The following is a 17,645-nucleotide window of genomic DNA, read 5'->3' as shown; positions in this document are numbered from 1 at the left end:
TCGATGCCACCAGGTCCGATTTATCCGGAGGGAGCGGGACGCTCCTCTTCTGTTTGAATCTTGCATAGAATACGTTAAGTTCATCAGGAAGAGAAGCGCCACAGTTGTTGATATTCCCAGCCTTTTCTTTGCGCCCAGTGATCTCATTTAGACCCTGCCATAGTCTATTGGCATCGCTCTGGTTAGCCTGGGCTTCCAACTTGGCTCGATATTGCCTCTTGGCATCCTTAATGGCTTTCCGGAGTTCACGCCTGGATTTCGTGTAGTGGCTGGTATCCCCAGACCTAAAAGCCGCAGCTCTAGCCTTCAAAAGGGACTTGACCTCATAATTCATCCAAGGTTTACGGTTAGGGCATGCCCGGATCGTCTTGCAATCTATAACATTTCTCCCAGCTTTTGCAGACGGCAGTTACTTACAAGTCTGGCAGGATTTGTACCCAGCCTGATCAATAGAAAGGATTGACACCTAAAAGGTCTAAATTGCAGACTGCAAAGTATGTAAAAATTATGAGGGTAGAACACATTTCAACTATTGAAGAACAATGTGGGCATGTCCTAAGTCATTCACTTTAGCAAGAAGCATTAAAATGATCTTTCTCCTATAACATTTCCGTAAGACATCCTTACTCAATTGCAAAAAAGAAGCACAGCTGGAAGAATCTGGCTGAAACTGTGGTGTCAATATCAGTCCTATACAGAGTCACGACTCAAAATGTCAACTATCCATTGCTTCTGAAGATATTGCCTGATCCACTGAGTTTCTCCAGCAGTTTATTTTTTTTTGTTTCAGACCCCAGCATCTGCAGTCTATTCTGTCTCTTTCTTCCTTACTCATTTTTAATTATATTTCCCTACAACCTAGCCTTTTGGCCTGTGCTACCTCAGAAAAATCCTCCTCCCCCCCCCCACCCCCTGCTATTTCTTACTCACACATGCATTAATTCCTCCTGATTATCACATGCAACCAACATACTTTTGTGATTTGGGAGGAATCCAGAGCTCCGGGGGAAATCCATGTGATCACAGGGAGAATGTGTCAACACAACATGGAGAGCCACAGGGTATGATGGAGACTGATCAATAGAAATACAAACCCAATCTTACATCTAAAACTGTAAAGTATTGTGCTAAACACTACACTACTCTGCCACTCATCCCCTTGTGAAAAAGGTAATTTTGTCATTTGCATTCTTATGAGCTTGTAGTATTTGCATATTAACCTCCATTATAGTAGAAAACTAAATCTCACAGTGGACCAGCATTTAGTAGTTAATCTTCATTCTAAGAACCATTTTAATGCTCCTTGCTAAAGTGAATGACTTAGGGCATGCCCACATTGTTCTTCAATAGTTGAAATATGTTCCACCCCCATAATTTTTACATACTTTGTAGTTTGCAAATTAGACCTTTCAGGTGTCAATCCTTTCTATTGGTCAGGCTGGGTACAAATCCTGCCAGACTTGTAAGTAACTGCCGTCTGCAAAAGCTGGGAGACTTATAGGAACAGACCTCTCTTCAACCATTGCAGAACAATGTAGGTAGGTGCTCGGCAATTCACCTTGGCAAGAAAACGGAAACATCCTCTCTCATTTTCATTTTTAAATCTTTTTATTAATTATTATTGAAAATACACAAAAAATACGTTAAAGTAACCAAGTCAACATATCAATATGTATAATAAGAGTTAAACTATCAAATAACTAATTAACCAAACTAAACAATATATCAATAATAATAAGAAAAAACAAAATGTTAAAACGATTTTTTCAGAAAAAACAAAGAAGGAAAAAAGAACCCTTACTAACTAAAACAAAAAAACCCCACTAACAAAAAAACCCAAAAAAAACCATTGGGAGCACAACCCTAGAGCTATACGTCATACAAGCTTCCATAAAAGAAAAACATCAATCCGCCAACCAAACCCATTTACACAAGAATCAGAAGGGGACAACATCCTCTCTACATCCATCTTGACAAGACCTTCAGGATACAATGGTTCAATTAAGTTCAGTAAGTGCAAACCAAACCTGTTCAACTTATCCATTCACTTAACTTTTAGTCGCCTCTGATTGTCCCTTTTACAATTTACTTTCTGACCACTCTTTGTTCATCAGCAAATTTAGCAGACATATCTGCAGATTCCTCATTCATACGTTCAGTTTCACATAAATTTGAAAAGGTCAAGGTCCCAGTATCAACCCCTGTTGCCCACTACTCATTTGAACTTGCCTCTCCATAGATGCTGCTTGACTTGCCGAGTTCCTCCCGCATTTTGTGTGCATTGCTCAAGATTTCCAGCATCTGTAGAATTGCTTGTATTTATCACTCCCTGCTCTCCCTTTAAATTCACTAACCAGAACTCTGCAAGGCTGTCCAACATGTACCTGCAACATTTCATTGATCTTCTCTAGCTTTTTGTGGCTCAATATTTAAGGGATATTCCAATCTGCCTTTACTAAATGCAAGTGGATGACTGTAACATGATCAGTTTCCCTTCACTCTGTCAAAACATTCCAAGAAGCATGATAAATATTCAAAATAAACCACCTTTTAAAATTACCTAATGTTGTACAGGTTTCAATTTATTGCAGTAATTTCAATCTGAAGTATTCTCAAATTGTACGCAGAAAGACCATAACTACTGTGCATTCATATAATTACAATATTGGTTAGACAGTTAGATCCTATTGCTTGTAGTTTCCTTTGAGATCCAGCACATCAGTATGGCATCCCTACTTGCAGAATTTTTAAGGTGGAATAGAAACCATATTTGGTATCAAATTCATTTTGGAAAGATTATATGTTGGTCATTCTAAGGCCAGAGAATATAAAGGACTGAGTCTGAAGAGTTCAATTTATTGCTTATTTCTTGCTGTGTTTCTTTTCAGCAACTACTTTTCTTTGTACTGTAATTATGTTTAGCTTCCCACCTGACCATATGATAGGTTCAATCTATAGTGGGTATGTCATGACAAAGGGGTAATTGGTAAACTGTTGGCATGAAATTCTATATTGAGATGAACAAGAATATCGTTAGGGGAAGCTGGAGACATTCTGACAAATGACATTGGTAGAACATTTATATCAAGCTTATTGGGTACTAATCTGCCAAATAATATGGAAACAATCTAATCAAATAATTTTCACTCTCATTACCTTTCTATTTATAGAGTAATATTTTAGAGAAGAGAAAAAAATGAAGAGTTGAAAAACAAAATGAGAAGTTGTGGAGCAGAGCTATTGTAGAGGATAAGGATTTTGAAACAGATTTTGAAGCTAGCAAGAGATGTGGCAAAAAAAAGGAAAGAAATACTCACATTTATATAGTGCCTTTTATATCCAATGCAGGAAAACTTAATGTATTATCCAGCCTAAGAAGTAAGTTTTTGAAGTATAGAAAATAGTGTAATGAGGATATATGGCTGCCAATTAATCTAAAGCAAGGTTTTACAAATGGCAATGTATTTATCATGTGATGGAGTAATAGATCTTAAATAGAAATAATGATCTTCTTAAAAACCTGGACAACATCCCATGCACCATCAATCTTTAGACCATGCCACTGAGGGACTTGTGCTAATATTATTTTGTAACTGTGTTGTGCTTTATTGTGAATAGATGTGCTGTATCATAATTATATGTTCTTTCTTTTGCTTGTTACGCCACTGGTGTTTAGGGCAGCAATGAATGTCCTTCATCTCTGGCGGTGTTCATGGCTTCCTTCATTACGTCAGTAGCTTCCTCTTGTTTTACTGTCAGTCATGCAAGTCCTGGGTGGAGACTCAGGAATACCGTTGCACCCAGATGTAGTAGGATTCTGCATTGCTGCTTCTGTAACAGTTTTGTTTGACCAGTCAGGGTTGTTAGCCCTGAGCTGAACCCCCGAACCTGGAGGACCGATGAACCACTCTTAGTCTGGCCTCTACCCTTTGACCTGTCTGACATGGGTGACCCTACTAAGAGCCAAAGCATAAAGTCCTGACTCCAGCCAACATAGCCCCACTGAGTCATTGAGGCACACAAACCTCCAAACCACAACAAGGTTGTGGTCCTCTTGGAGGATAACTATATGTGCCGTGTCGTAACTATATGTACTGTGTTTTGCACCTTGAACCCAGAGGAAGGATGTACAATTTCGCTGTTCGGATGTGTATGGTTGAACTTGAACCTGAACTTGGAAATAGTCCTAATTCCCAATGTATTGCATTGATTTTCGAAACCCAGTAATAAATTAACTACGAGTAATGATCACCAGCATACAGAAAACGAATCGCAGAGCAATGATAGCCCACTGTAATGAGTAAATGGAGCAAAGTATAGCTGAAATTTTACAGAGGACAAATGGTGCCATTTGACCTTGGGCATGGGCCGCTAAATGCCATAGGATACAGTATATGAAGTCTAGAGACAGGAAGTAGCACTGTCAGTGTACTTACTTTACATACTTACTTGGACCCTTAACTCCTAAGTGGAGCATAGGCCATTGTGGACCTCCCATCTCCATCGTTCTCTGAAGTCAATGCTATGGTTGGAGTTCATCGCTATTCAATCCATTGCATCTACTGTACAAGGGACTGGCCTGTACAGCTTCACCAGAGCCCTGTCGTCCGGCCTGACCTGTTTCCACCTTGGATTTTGAGAGGCACCATCAATGTGGCATGTTCCAAAGAAGAACACGGGCATTGACATTCTGGACAAATATTTAGGTATCAAGAAAAGGGCTTTATTACTTTATCTCCATATCCAAGCCCATCATTCCCCAACCTAATACGAGAATGATGAGAGATGAATATACAGCCACATTCTTGCACATGCATAGCACTGGTGATCAAAATCACATTTCTTCTCAGGAGGTATAACTTTTAAAAATGGAGTCCTGAAAAATTTTCTATTATTGGACGCAGTGAAGTTCTCTGAAAACATTGTATTAGCAAGCTGAAGGATTGAAATATGTCCTATGCAAAACATTCAATAGAAATTATGCAGTTTCTTTAGATCTTGCTCAACATTCTTTTCCTTTTAAATCATTCTCTGACATCATCTCATATCAGTATCTTACAGTTTCATGCCACACATAACTGAGCGCAAACCGGATGAATGATTCCTTAACTACCATACACAATACCTCACCCCAGTTATGGGGTTATACAAACGTGATTAAAATGTAACATTGTTTTCTGTAGTCATGTGGACAGGAACTTAGTTAGACAGTAGCAATAATCAATTATTGCACAACTTTATCTTCAGATTTAGAAATAATGACCTAGATTGAAGAGGTATGACTAGATGTAACAGGAAATACAACCAGGTATAATATACACAGTGCATGAAATAAAAGACAAATTGAATAATATTGTCTTCTCAGAATCTCTTTTTTTTAGGTTAGTGTGATAAATACTGATATATAATTTGTACCTATTTTTGAGCTTGGTTTGGAAAGCTGAATTAAATAGGGATATTAGCTTGGTCATGTTTGGTTCTTTATACAAATAACAACCACAGCTCACCCGACTTGCAGCCCTCCTAATCTGATCCTAACACAATGGCTTTCTGTATCCTATTTATTTTTCTTGTAATGCAATTAATTGATAACAGAATTATCAGGAATGACAATCTTGTTAGTAAATTAATGCTAACCAAACTACTTCTATTCTAAATGATTACACATTCTAAACTAGCGCAATTTATAATTCAAAAATTTATACCACACTCTGGTTTCTATATAATTGTTGAGTTCACATACTATTTAATGCTTTATGGGCACTTCAGATTTCCAGAACATCCCCAAATTGAATTAGAAAATAAGCCCAAAAAATTATTGAGAAGTGCTCTATGGCTGTAAACCAAAATTGGCTCACACTGGCTAATATAATTACAATTAAGGATTGAATGAGTATCGAATTATAAACATGAGAAGGTCTACAGATTCTGGAAATCCAAAGCTACACACACGCAAAATGCTAGAGGAACTCAACAGGTCAGACAGCATCAATGGAAATGAATACATAGTCGACATTTCGGACCAAGACCATTCCTCAGGAGTGGAAAGGAAAGAGGAAGATGCCAGAATAAAAAGGTGAGAGGAGGGAAAGGAAGATAGCTAGAAGGTGAAAAGTACTAGGTGGGTAGGAAAGACAAAGGGTAGGGGAGGAAGGAATCTGATGGGAGAGGAGAATGAACCATAGGAGAAAGGGAAGGAGGAGGAGATCCAGGGGGAGGTGTTAGGCAGGTAAGAAGAGGTAAGAGGCCTGAGTGGGGAATAGAAGAAGAGAGGAGGCAGAGGGAATCTTTTTGACCGGAAGGAGAAATCGATATTCAGGCCATTAGGTTGGAGGCTACCCAAATGGAATATAGGGTGTTGGTTCACCACACTGACAGTGGCATCATCTTAGCGCAAGAGATCAACCTTTGTGGCACAAATATCGAATGAGTTATGACCAATGCCCTCAGCATATGGAGCAGCACACAGATTGCTGGAGGAACTCGGTTGCTCAGGCAGCAACTCTGGAGGGAAATGGACAGCCCACGTTTTGGGTGCTGTATTGCAAATGGTTCATCTTTACGTTTATTGAGTGTCTCACCACCACTGTGGCCCTGAACGTAGCAGAACTGGCTGCAGGAGCGCTGATTAATACTATGGGAACACACAATGAGATGCAATACTGTGGGAACAGCATGAAAGGTAGTTGAACACGGGGTGGGACTTGCGAAGAGTGGTGACAAGTAACGATTGTTTCTGATTTGGTGGAGATGAATCTCAGGGTTGTATACTGTATCCATACTCTGATAAATGTACTTTGAGACTTTGAATCTTTGCTATATATCAGTCCACTCTGCAGCATTTCATATCAATGGAAAAAAAGGTATAAAAAAGAGCATTCAAGGGCATGGGGTAGTTCCTTGAGGCCTCACCAATCGGCTGATCATGAACAGTGCCGAGGATTGGCAGAATGAAAGTTGTGTTGTAGTAAGAGGGGCCCGTGTATGTCAGATAAGTATTTTACTGCTTGCTCTATTCTGTCCTAATAAACATAGTTTTGTAGTTCTAAGTAGATAATTGGTGTTGGTATTTTTCTGTCTCATTAAGTTGATCCAAGAACCTACTGTTTTAATGAAACATTTGCATCCCATGACCAGAAAAATCTACAATAAGTGGTGGATACAGTCTATCAAAGGAAAAGCCCTCCCCATCATTGAGAACATCTACAAGGAGCGCTGCCAAAAGAAAGCAGCATCCGTTATTAAGGACCCCCACTATCCAGGCCTTGTTCTTTTCTCACTGCTATCATCAGGAAGGAAGTTAGGGAAGCTTAGGCCCCATACCACCAAGTTCAGGAACATTTATTACTCTTTAACCATCAGGCTGTTGAACCAACATGGATAACTTCACTCACCTCAAAGTTAAACTGATTCCACAACCTATGGGCTCATTTTTGAGGACTTTACAACTCATATTCTCAGTATTACTAACCAACTGATTTTTAATTTTTTTTCTTGCTCAAGCTGGTAAAACTTGAAATATGGGCATAGCCAAACACACACATTTCTCAATTGCTTGGAACTTTCAGACTATTCTATTGGTGTTTAGTATTGTGGCTTTCTGGAGATTTACATAAAGATTGCTGTGTAGGCCTAATCATTTAATACTAATGTGTAATGACTTTGGGATGATATCAGTTGTAGGTATTACTGTTGGAACAATGTATACCCTGTTAATGTTTCAAGGTCTTTCAATTTCCACTTTTAATTCAGCATTTTTCAGGTGTTTTTCACTTATTGATTTCTGTATGTTGTGTGTGTTTGGAATGTCAATATCTATTAAGTGTATGTTTCTTACTTGTTTATCCTGTAATATTATATCTGGGTGATTATTATGAATTGTCCTATCTGTAATAATGGATTGGTTGGAATATAATTTGTAGGACTCTGACTTTAAAACTGGATCAGGCTTGTATTTATAGTAAGGTATGGTATCTTTCATGGGTTTGTATTTTAAAGCAAGATTTTGATGAATGATGTTTGCCACTTGATTGTGCCGGTGTAAGTCATCAGATTGAGTTAAACTGTTGCAGGATCTTGTAATGTGTTGAACTGTTTTTGGATTTTCTAAGCATTTTTTACATTTATCATCTTAAATTTGTTGGTCTTTTTATTATGTGTTTTTAATATTTGTTTTGTATTAACCACCTGGTCCTGTATTGCCACAAGGAAGCCCTCTGTTTCTGGGAAGAGATCTCCAACTGTGTGCCAGGTGTTCAATGCTTCCTTGTTGACAACCAGTCTGCTCAGATCATGGGGATGCCCTCCATGGAGGGTCATGCTCTTCCTTAGGTTAACCTTTTCTTCAATAGTGATAATTTCTTCATTTTTTTGGGTTGTGCTTTCATTTAAATTTAATGGTGTGTACTTCTTATCAGAACTGAATATGCTTGCATTGAATGCTGAATACTGTTTTTGTCGTCGAAAATATATCCTTGGAAGTTTAATCTGATAGTTGTGTTATTCCTCTTCCTCCTTTTGTCCTAGGTAGTGTTAATCTAAATGTATTTGAATATCCAAAGTGTTTTCCACAATTTGTCATTTCATTGCTTATTTTTCTTTGTAAATTTTCCAGATCTGTTTCGGACCAAAATATTATGCCAAAAGGATATGTTGATGTAGGTATGGCGAAAATATCCACAACAAGTGGGACTTCCTGGTGGCCAAAAATTTCTATTCCCGTTCCTATTCCTGTCCTGATGTGTTGATTCATGGCCTCTCCTTGTGGAGGAACAACACCTTATATTCCATCTGAGTACCCTCCAACCCGATGGTATGAACATCGATTTCTCCTTCCAGTAATCAAATTCCACCCCCCCGCCCCTTTCCCACTCTGACCTTTTACATCTTCTCACCTGCCTATTACTTATCCCCGGGTCCCCTCCCCCTTACTCTTCTCCTATTGACCACTCTCCTCTCCTATAGGATCCTGTCTTCTCCAGCTCTTGACCTTTCCCACCCACCTGGCTTCACCAATCACCTTCCAGCTAGCCTCTTTCCCCTTCCCCATTTTTTTTTAATTCAAGCATCTGCTCCCCCCTCCCGGTCCTGAAGAAGGGTTTCAGCCTAAAACGGGCTGTTTGCTCTCTTCTGTAGATGCTGCCTGACCTGCTGATTTCTTCCAGCATTTTGTGTGTGTTGACCTAGTGAAAGTGTTTATTGCCTTTGATACATTTTACTCTTGAGCTCTGTTTGGCAGCTTGTCTTAAGCCTGGAAATAAATTCTGCCAAAAGTTATCCCTTTATCACGGTATGATCTATTTCTTTGCTTGTTGAGATTCCAAATACTTATGTTTCATATTCATCCATCGGTTGTATTGTATCCTGCTGCTCTGTTTTATATTCTACTTGCTCTATTGCACCTTTCTTTACGTTTAATGCTCTGCACTTATCTAGTCCAAGCTTCATGTTTATATCTTTCGAAAATAGTTCTACCATTTGAATTAATTGCTTTAGCTTTACTGATGAAGGAGAGTATAATTTGAAATCGCCTATGTATAGAAGGTTGTTTCTGATTTGATACCCTGTTTTTGTCCAGTTTAGTAAACTAGAGAGAGGGCTTAAAGCTAGCTAAAGCCATAATGGGCTTAGAGAGTCACCCTGAAAAATGCCTTGGTTTATTTTGATAACAGTGGTTGATCTTTTTTGGTTGTTAATAGATATGGTGACTATAGCATGACAATGGTTCATGAGGAGTTGTAGAAATTCCACAAGTGTTGGGTGTAGTTTAAGTGCTATTAACTATGAGTGTAGGACAGAATCAAATGCTTTTTGGTAGTCAAAACAACATGGAATATTTCTGCTTTCCCTCCGGGCTTGATTTACAATTGTAGAATCTATTACCACTTGTTCTTTACATCATTTCGTACCCTAAGGCATTGTTTCTGCTCTTCTGTAAGTATATGGCTAGCCAGCCGCGGACTTCAAGGCGAGCGGTCCCGAGTTTGAATCCGGCCGACTCCTTGCACTCTTTCCATCTGAACTGGGTTCAGCATCAAGCTAGCACACTCGGCCTCGTAAAAAAAACAGTCAAGTGTGGAAATGGAAAAAATTCCACCCAGTGTACCACAAGGCACGAAAAGGAACAACGAAACAAACACAAAGTAAGGATATTGTGGTTATCTTAGTGAGTGGTGATTAGTTGTGAGATACACGATGTTACAATTTTATATATAGTTTGTAAACAAGTAATAGAACGATACTTTGATGAGTCATTTGTGATTTCTCCTTTCGATAAGAGGTATGTTTTACCTACTGTCAAAAATTTGGGCACTTTTTCAGGACTTTTAAGAAGATTTTTGATATGTATCAATAGTTAGCGATGAAAGCAAATAAGTTTTTTTTATACCTTTTCCTTTTTTTATAATGTAACTTATTATTATTCAATAAAGGCATCCGTTAGTCTTGCGAGACCATGGATCTGCACCTGGAAAGTCTTCACTCTCCAGCGCACAGGCCTGGGCAAGGTTGTTTTTGGAAGACCAGCAGTTGCCCATGCTGCAAGTCTCCCCTCTCCAAGACACCAGTGTTGTCCAAGAGAAGGGCATTAGGACCCATACAGCTTGGCACCAGTGTCATTGCAGAGCAATGTGTGGTTAAGTGCCTTGCTCAATGACACAAAACGCTGCCTCGGTTGGGGCTCGAACTCACGATTCAGATCGCTAGTCGAATGCCTTAACCACTTGGCCACGTGCCCACACAGATTATTATTATTATTTTGCTGTAATTGCACGGTTTGTCTTCTTTTGCTCATTGGTTGCTTATCAGTCTTTGTATATAGTTTTTCATTAATTCTATTGTATTTCTTTGTTATACCACGAATGCCTGCAAGAAAACAAATCTCAGGGTAGTATACGGTGATGTATATGTGCTTTGATAATAAAGTTACTTTGACCTTCATCCTGATGAAAAGTATTGATCCGAAATATCAGCAGTCTATTTCCCTCTATAGATGCTGCCTGACCCACTAAGTTCCTCCAGCATGCCTCCTAATGCACTGTTCCAGATTTCCAGCATCTGTGTCTTTATTGTGTCCTCACTTCAGTATTCAATCCTATTTTATAATAAAGATTGCTTAAGAAAGAAAACAAACTACCAGAGAAACCTAGTCACTACATCACATCTCCTGTACTGGCTTGTTCATACTTAACCCACTTACAGAGAGTCTGACCTACTGGACCGACACATCTCTGGAAGCTGGTAGGTCCTAATGGATTGAACAGCTTCTGTAGAGGCAAAGGAGTAGTCACTGTTTCATATTGTGAACCTGCATCAGGACTAAGAGTGTAGAGGGAAGATAGCCAGCATACTGCCTGATCTGCTGAGTTCCCCTAGCAGTTTGTTTTTGCTTCAGGTTCCATCAAGTATGTCCTCAAAGATTACCTAAGCCTACAAATATATTTAATTAGGAATTAACGAACAAAATAACATTTTAAATCTGTAATGAAAATAGCAGTGTACTATAAATATTACAATAATCAAATTATTTCAGCTGGGCCGAAATCTGGTTTAACTTGATAAATTATAATTTGCTATGTAACGAACTTTCTTTGGTTTGTTCATTTTAATCAGTTTTTTTTAAAATTTTCAGCATCAAAGCACAATGGTTTTAATTGAAAATAATTGTAAAAGATTCAGTAGTATGGTATTTTGATCAGAATCCTAGTTTCAGATCTACAATGTAACAGCTGCTAAAACGCATTAAAGAAACTAAAAGGTTGTAGTGCTAGGAGTATATAACATTGAGGGCCCCTTGTTTCTGATTATATTAACATAAGGGGAACACTATATGTTCCTAATGCAACAACAGAAAGGATTGATTGAGTAGAATTATCTGGCCATCTCCTATACTGGCTACCCGCAGTTGTCACTTGTCCTTACTTAATTCACTTACAGAGAGCCTGACCTGCTGGGCTGAACATCCCAGGAAGATGCCGTGTCAAAAGCTTGAATGGCAATGTCATGGAGGAAGCTTGTGCCTGAAATTCCACTACAATAGTGGTCACCAACCTTTTTAAGCCCAGGATCCCCTACCTCGACCTTAGTGAAAGGCAAGATCTACCTACTAAATTGTTTAGAGAAAAAAACAGCTCAGATTGTACTGCCAATTTGAGGCCTTTTATTTGGGCTAGTTGTATTTGAATTACACAAAATATTTTTGTCAAACTTTCAAATTAATTCAAACAAGAAAACACTGTAACTAGCATATCTTTCTTTAAGGATATTACAATATTTCACACCCTTAATTCTAAGTTTCATTATTTAATTTTATTTCAACACGAAAAATAAATGAATAAAAATTGACTGTTGCACTCAGGGTGATGACTGGGGCTGAATACTTATTGCTAGTTCCCTGAAATTTGGCTCATAACTACAGACAGCCAGTCTGTGAGGTGGCTGTCAATAAGACAGCTCCTGTACTTAGATTTAATAATTTTTTATCTGTGACAATGCAATTTCACAGAGATAAGTTGACCAAAGTAGGCACTGACTATTAGTGCTATAAAATCAACGCGCACACTGCGCATTGCTGGGGCCCCATCAGTAGTAATTGCCACCAGTTTATGAATGGGGTTGTCATTTTCACTGACATTTTTTAAACTCATTGTAAATATCCTCACCTCTCGTTCTCCCCTTTAATTGCAAAAGAGTGAGGAAGTCCTCCTTCGTTGTAAAATCCTGGAAAGCCATTCTGACAGATACAACAAGCTGAGCTGTTTGCATTACATCCAGGGATTCATCAAGTTGTAGTGAAAAATATCCACGTCCTCTGACAGTGACTCTACCCTCCTTGTCACTGTTGCAGGGCCAAGCGGTATATTATGTATTGCGGTTGTGATGTCATTTTTGTTTTTAATGTCATTAAAAACAGTCTCTGCGGTAATGGCCATTGCTTCCTTGAATAAATCGCCATCTGTAAAAGGCTTCTTGTGTTTAGCCAAAAGATGACTTATACGAAATGATGCTTCAATAGCAGCCTTATTTTGAGCAGCATGTTTTGTGAAAAACCATTGCTGGGCCTTCAACCCTGATTTCAGCTCCTCAACTTTCCTGGCACGAATTGCGCTCTTTGGGGGGTAGGTGTCTTTAAATTTCTGGTGGTCGGTGTTGTGGTGCCACACAAGATTCCCTCTTTTAGTCAGTGCTTGTGTTTGGTGGCACAACATACATACATACTTGCCTTTCACCAAGGTAAATAGAAATTCCTCTTCCCATTCTGGATGGAATTTGTACCTTTTTGCCTTCTTTTGTGGAGCCTCCACCATGCTATCAGGATATCACGAGCCAGTGCCGTATATTGATGTTTGTAACTTTCTGTACTCTTATCCAGTGGTCCCCAACCTCCGGGCCGCCAAGAATGCAGCGGTACAGCGGTGGCCGGAATGCACCCAGCACATCTTTAAGAAAAAAACCGAAATAAACAAGCTAATTAATTAGGTGCCGCCCAGCACATAAATGTTGGCCCAGATCAGAGGCAACGAAATTGGCAATTTCCTATCATCCCTGTGGATATCAATGGATCCTGCAAGAGATCTAACATGGATCGGGACTTAGAACTAATTGCCAAGCGTACTGTTGTGGAATCTCAATAATATTCCTCCCTGTACTAGACTCTATGAGGCATCCAGTGGTACATGAGTTGGAAGATACACCAGCAAATGGAAGCACATTAAGAGGGAACTGGGCAAATGGGACTAACTCAGCAGACAACTTGGTCAGTGTGGATGAGTTTGCTGAAGGGCCAGTATAAAGGCTGATTGAATATATGAATCGGAGAAATTTAGGACCTCTCTGTTTGACTACACAAGCACTGAAATTCCAGATTTAACAGTACTTTGATAGGTAAGTACAGGGAATAAGTTCAGGAACCTGCTACTATTTAGCAGTAAAATCCAGGCCAATATTGCCTCTCTCACGGACTAGAATTTGGTACTGCACTGTGCCCTTCACTTGCTCATGACTTGGGCACAAAGTGAACCAAAATGGTGTTGGGATGCCTGCATGATCTGAAATCATAGGGAAATTCTAAGCAAGTACCCAGACATAGTATTTGGTCCCTTAATTATGTGAAGTTACAGCCCCTTTGGGGAAGTTCATGCAGACAAGTAAGCGCCTGCTCAGGATGATTCGGTAACTACTCCAGCTCCCAAAAACAACGAAGTGTTGGGAATGGAGTTAACGAGTGCTGAGTATTCTACTCAGTTATTGGTAGTAAAATTTCCCATCCATTCACCCACTGGCTAGCCTAATCCCCCTGCTAGAAATTACCTGAGGGTGATTGTGGTCATTGTATTTTTATGTACTTATTGAGATACAGTGCAGAATATGCCTTTCTGGCCCTTTGAGCAATGCCACACAGAAACCCCCCAATTTAATGCTAGCCTAATCATGGGACAAGCTACAACTAACTGGTAGGTTGGCTGTGGGAGACAACCGGAGTACCCGGAGGAAACCCACGCAGTCACAGGGAGAAGTTGCAAACTCCTTACAGACAGTAGAAGGAATTGAACCCAGGTCTCTGGTACTGTAAAGCATCGTGCTAGCCACTATGTTACCGTGCTGTTGATATTTTATGTGGAACTTAACTTTATTCAGCATGGAATATTTCAAGACATTGTAAAAATGTGAAAGGTTTACTTGCTTTTTTTTTGTTCCCTCCCTGTTGTTTTTGAGATCAAGGCCAGGGAGAGACCTTCCCACACATTTCATGCTTTCAAACAAAACTACTCAGGGGTGCAGGAAAACAAGTGCATTGTATCAAGGAGATGGAGAAGGAGCAGCTGCTACAATGACCATCATTTTTATTTCTGTGAACAATTTAATTCATCAGAATTTCTTCCTCATTGACTTTGCACCCCGACCTCATCACTGTGGTTCAGCGTATGCAATACTTCCAATTCCTCTTTATTGCATAATCCCAAAATGGAGAACACATATATGGAAACATAGAAGCCAATGCCTCATTACTCCCATTACCTGAAAAAAAGAGAAGGTGGTGTTTTTGTAAGTGCCAAGTCACGTTGAAGTCTATCTATGAAAGTAATGACGTGAAAATCTAATTTTCTGCTTGACAACACCGAGCTACTCCAGCAGGATCCAAGTAGTTCTTTTTCTTAGTGGCAGTATTTTCTATTATTCATCAACTGATATTCTGAAAAAAATATTTTCGGAAAAGATCTAACACTGTCGTAGGGACAAGGAGTCGTACAGGACAGGTTTGTTTTGCTCTTTCACCCATTGTATCCATGCTGACTATTTAGTACTCAGCTGATACCTGAGTCATTTTGGCAATTCAAATGCTCTTCAGATATTTCTTAAATGTTGCAAGAGTAGTTGCTTCAATCACCTGCTCAGGCAATGCTTCCCACGTTTCAATTACTCTCCATGTGTAGCACCTGCCTCAGATCCTCCCTAAACAAATTTTTAAAGCTACAGCACAATAACAGGCCCTTTGGGCCCAATGGGCCTACTCTGCCCAATTAAACCATGTGAGTCATTAACCCACTATGACTTTGGAGTGTGGGGTGAAAGCAGGGAATCTGGAGGAAAGCCACACAGTCATAGAGAAAACATACAAACTCCTTATAGACAGCAGCAGAACTCAACCCGGGTCACAGGCACTCTACTAGCATTACGCTAAAAGCGTGCCACCCCACCTTATTCCTCTGCTTAATCTTACACCTTCTGGTTTTAATCATCTCCACTGTTGGGAAAATCATCTACCTCATCAATGCCTTCATAATTTTATATACCCCTATCAGGACCCCTTCAGCCTCCACTAAGGAAAACAAACCTCTTGAGCCGGCACCAATATTCAGCTGATCAATACTGATCTGATCCTGGCCTCAACTCCTCTTTGATACTGTTCCCCATTATCCTCAACTTCCTTAATATCCAAATGTCTGTCCAGCTTGCTCATCCTTGAATATATTCAGTGAATTGCCAGTCTCTGAGGTAGAGAATTCTGAATGTTGGCAACCATCTGAAAGGCAGAATTGCATCTTAGAGACAAAATGAAATGCAACTGACAAAAAGCCAGATATAGCAAAGCCACAATGGTGCATAACTTTCTCAACCTCCTCCTCACTGTCCAATGGTTCTGTAAACGTTACCCATCCTATTCAGACCATTGTCACCGGGACGGCCTCCGGATTGAACTACCTTATCAAAAGGTGTTCACAGAAATAACCTTCTACACTTAAAATTTGCCCACCCCTGCTGCATTGCTCCAAACCACTCTGTTTAAACTAGCACTTCTAAATCTGAGATCCCCTTCAAATAAGACTTTTATCTTAAATGATTTTATTACCTCTACAGACCTTGATTTTATGTTCTTAACTGAGACCTGGTTAAAGCCAAATGAATACAACTAGTTATCTGAACTGTGATCCCCTGACTCTGACAGTTTCAGTGTACCAAGGCCTAGTGGATCAGGTGAACACATTGTGTTCAGTAAGAATTTTAGGTACAATCTACTGTCTGTCAAAACTTTTTCGAATTTTGAGGTGCATATGTTTAAAATTTGTCGTATGGGTTCTGTCCTCTGCATTATCATTACAGTCAGTCAGTCAGTGGATGCTGTCCCAAATCCAGAGTTGGCGGCTATGCACCTCCATCTTCTTCGACCTTGCGACAGCACCAAGTGCAGCCTCTCCTCCAGTTTGTTCTTGCTGGCCGCCTTAGCACCGCCCCCGCCGAACTCAAGCCCGAGGCTGCTTCTTCGAGCCCGGCCCTTCCTTAGGCGGAGGCCTTGGGCAGGTCCAGGCACACGGTGCAGCGCCCAAGTTCATCATGTCTCTTCTAACTAGGTGCATAGCATATGATTCGTAAATATGTGGTGAAGCTTTAATCTCTTCCACGGAAGATGGCCGTTGGCTCACAAGGAGCTCATCCACCCTTTGTCAGGTCTTGTTTTTTTTAGTCCTGCTGGGTGTCCTCACACCCTCCTCACCAGACTAAGTCCGGTGGGGGAGCCAGCACAAGTTGCCGATCACTCGACCACAGCCCCCGGCCGAGCGCTGGGTACCCGCCCCCACCGAATCTCTCTGAGCGCCCAGCGCCCAACCGAAAAACCATGGTCGAGCGGCCAGTGACCAAACCGGAAGTTCATATCATTTATCAACCTCCTAAATCCAATGCCTGCTTTCTCTCAGAATTCTAAGAATTCTTATCCTCTATTGTATCGAACCATATTACATTGAATTATGACAGGATTTTCATATCTGATGATTTTAATATTCATATTAACGATCTCTCAAATGTGAACTCTATGGTAGCTGAATTCATGAACTTACTAGATAGCCTCGATCTTACCCAGCATGTCACTGAGCCCACCCATCTACTTGGAAATGCACTTGATTTAGTAATGACTAAAGGGTTAAATATTAATGTCTATTTATCTGATACCACCATCTCTGATCATTCTTGTGCACTTTTTGATGCCCTCCTGCCTGGAATCAAGACCATGAAAGAAATTACATTAAAAAAAAAATGGTTTCTTGATGTTGCAACACAACTTAAATTCTCTGATCTGGCTAGTTTATCTGACTCATGTAACTTAAGTTGCTCAGTAAATGAAATGGTTCAAAAATAACTTCTTTAGACAA

The sequence above is a fragment of the Mobula birostris genome, chromosome 14, assembly GCF_030028105.1.
Source record: "Mobula birostris isolate sMobBir1 chromosome 14, sMobBir1.hap1, whole genome shotgun sequence".
In the NCBI taxonomy this organism is placed as follows: domain Eukaryota; kingdom Metazoa; phylum Chordata; class Chondrichthyes; order Myliobatiformes; family Myliobatidae; genus Mobula; species Mobula birostris.
This window is presented reverse-complemented; position numbering follows the sequence as displayed.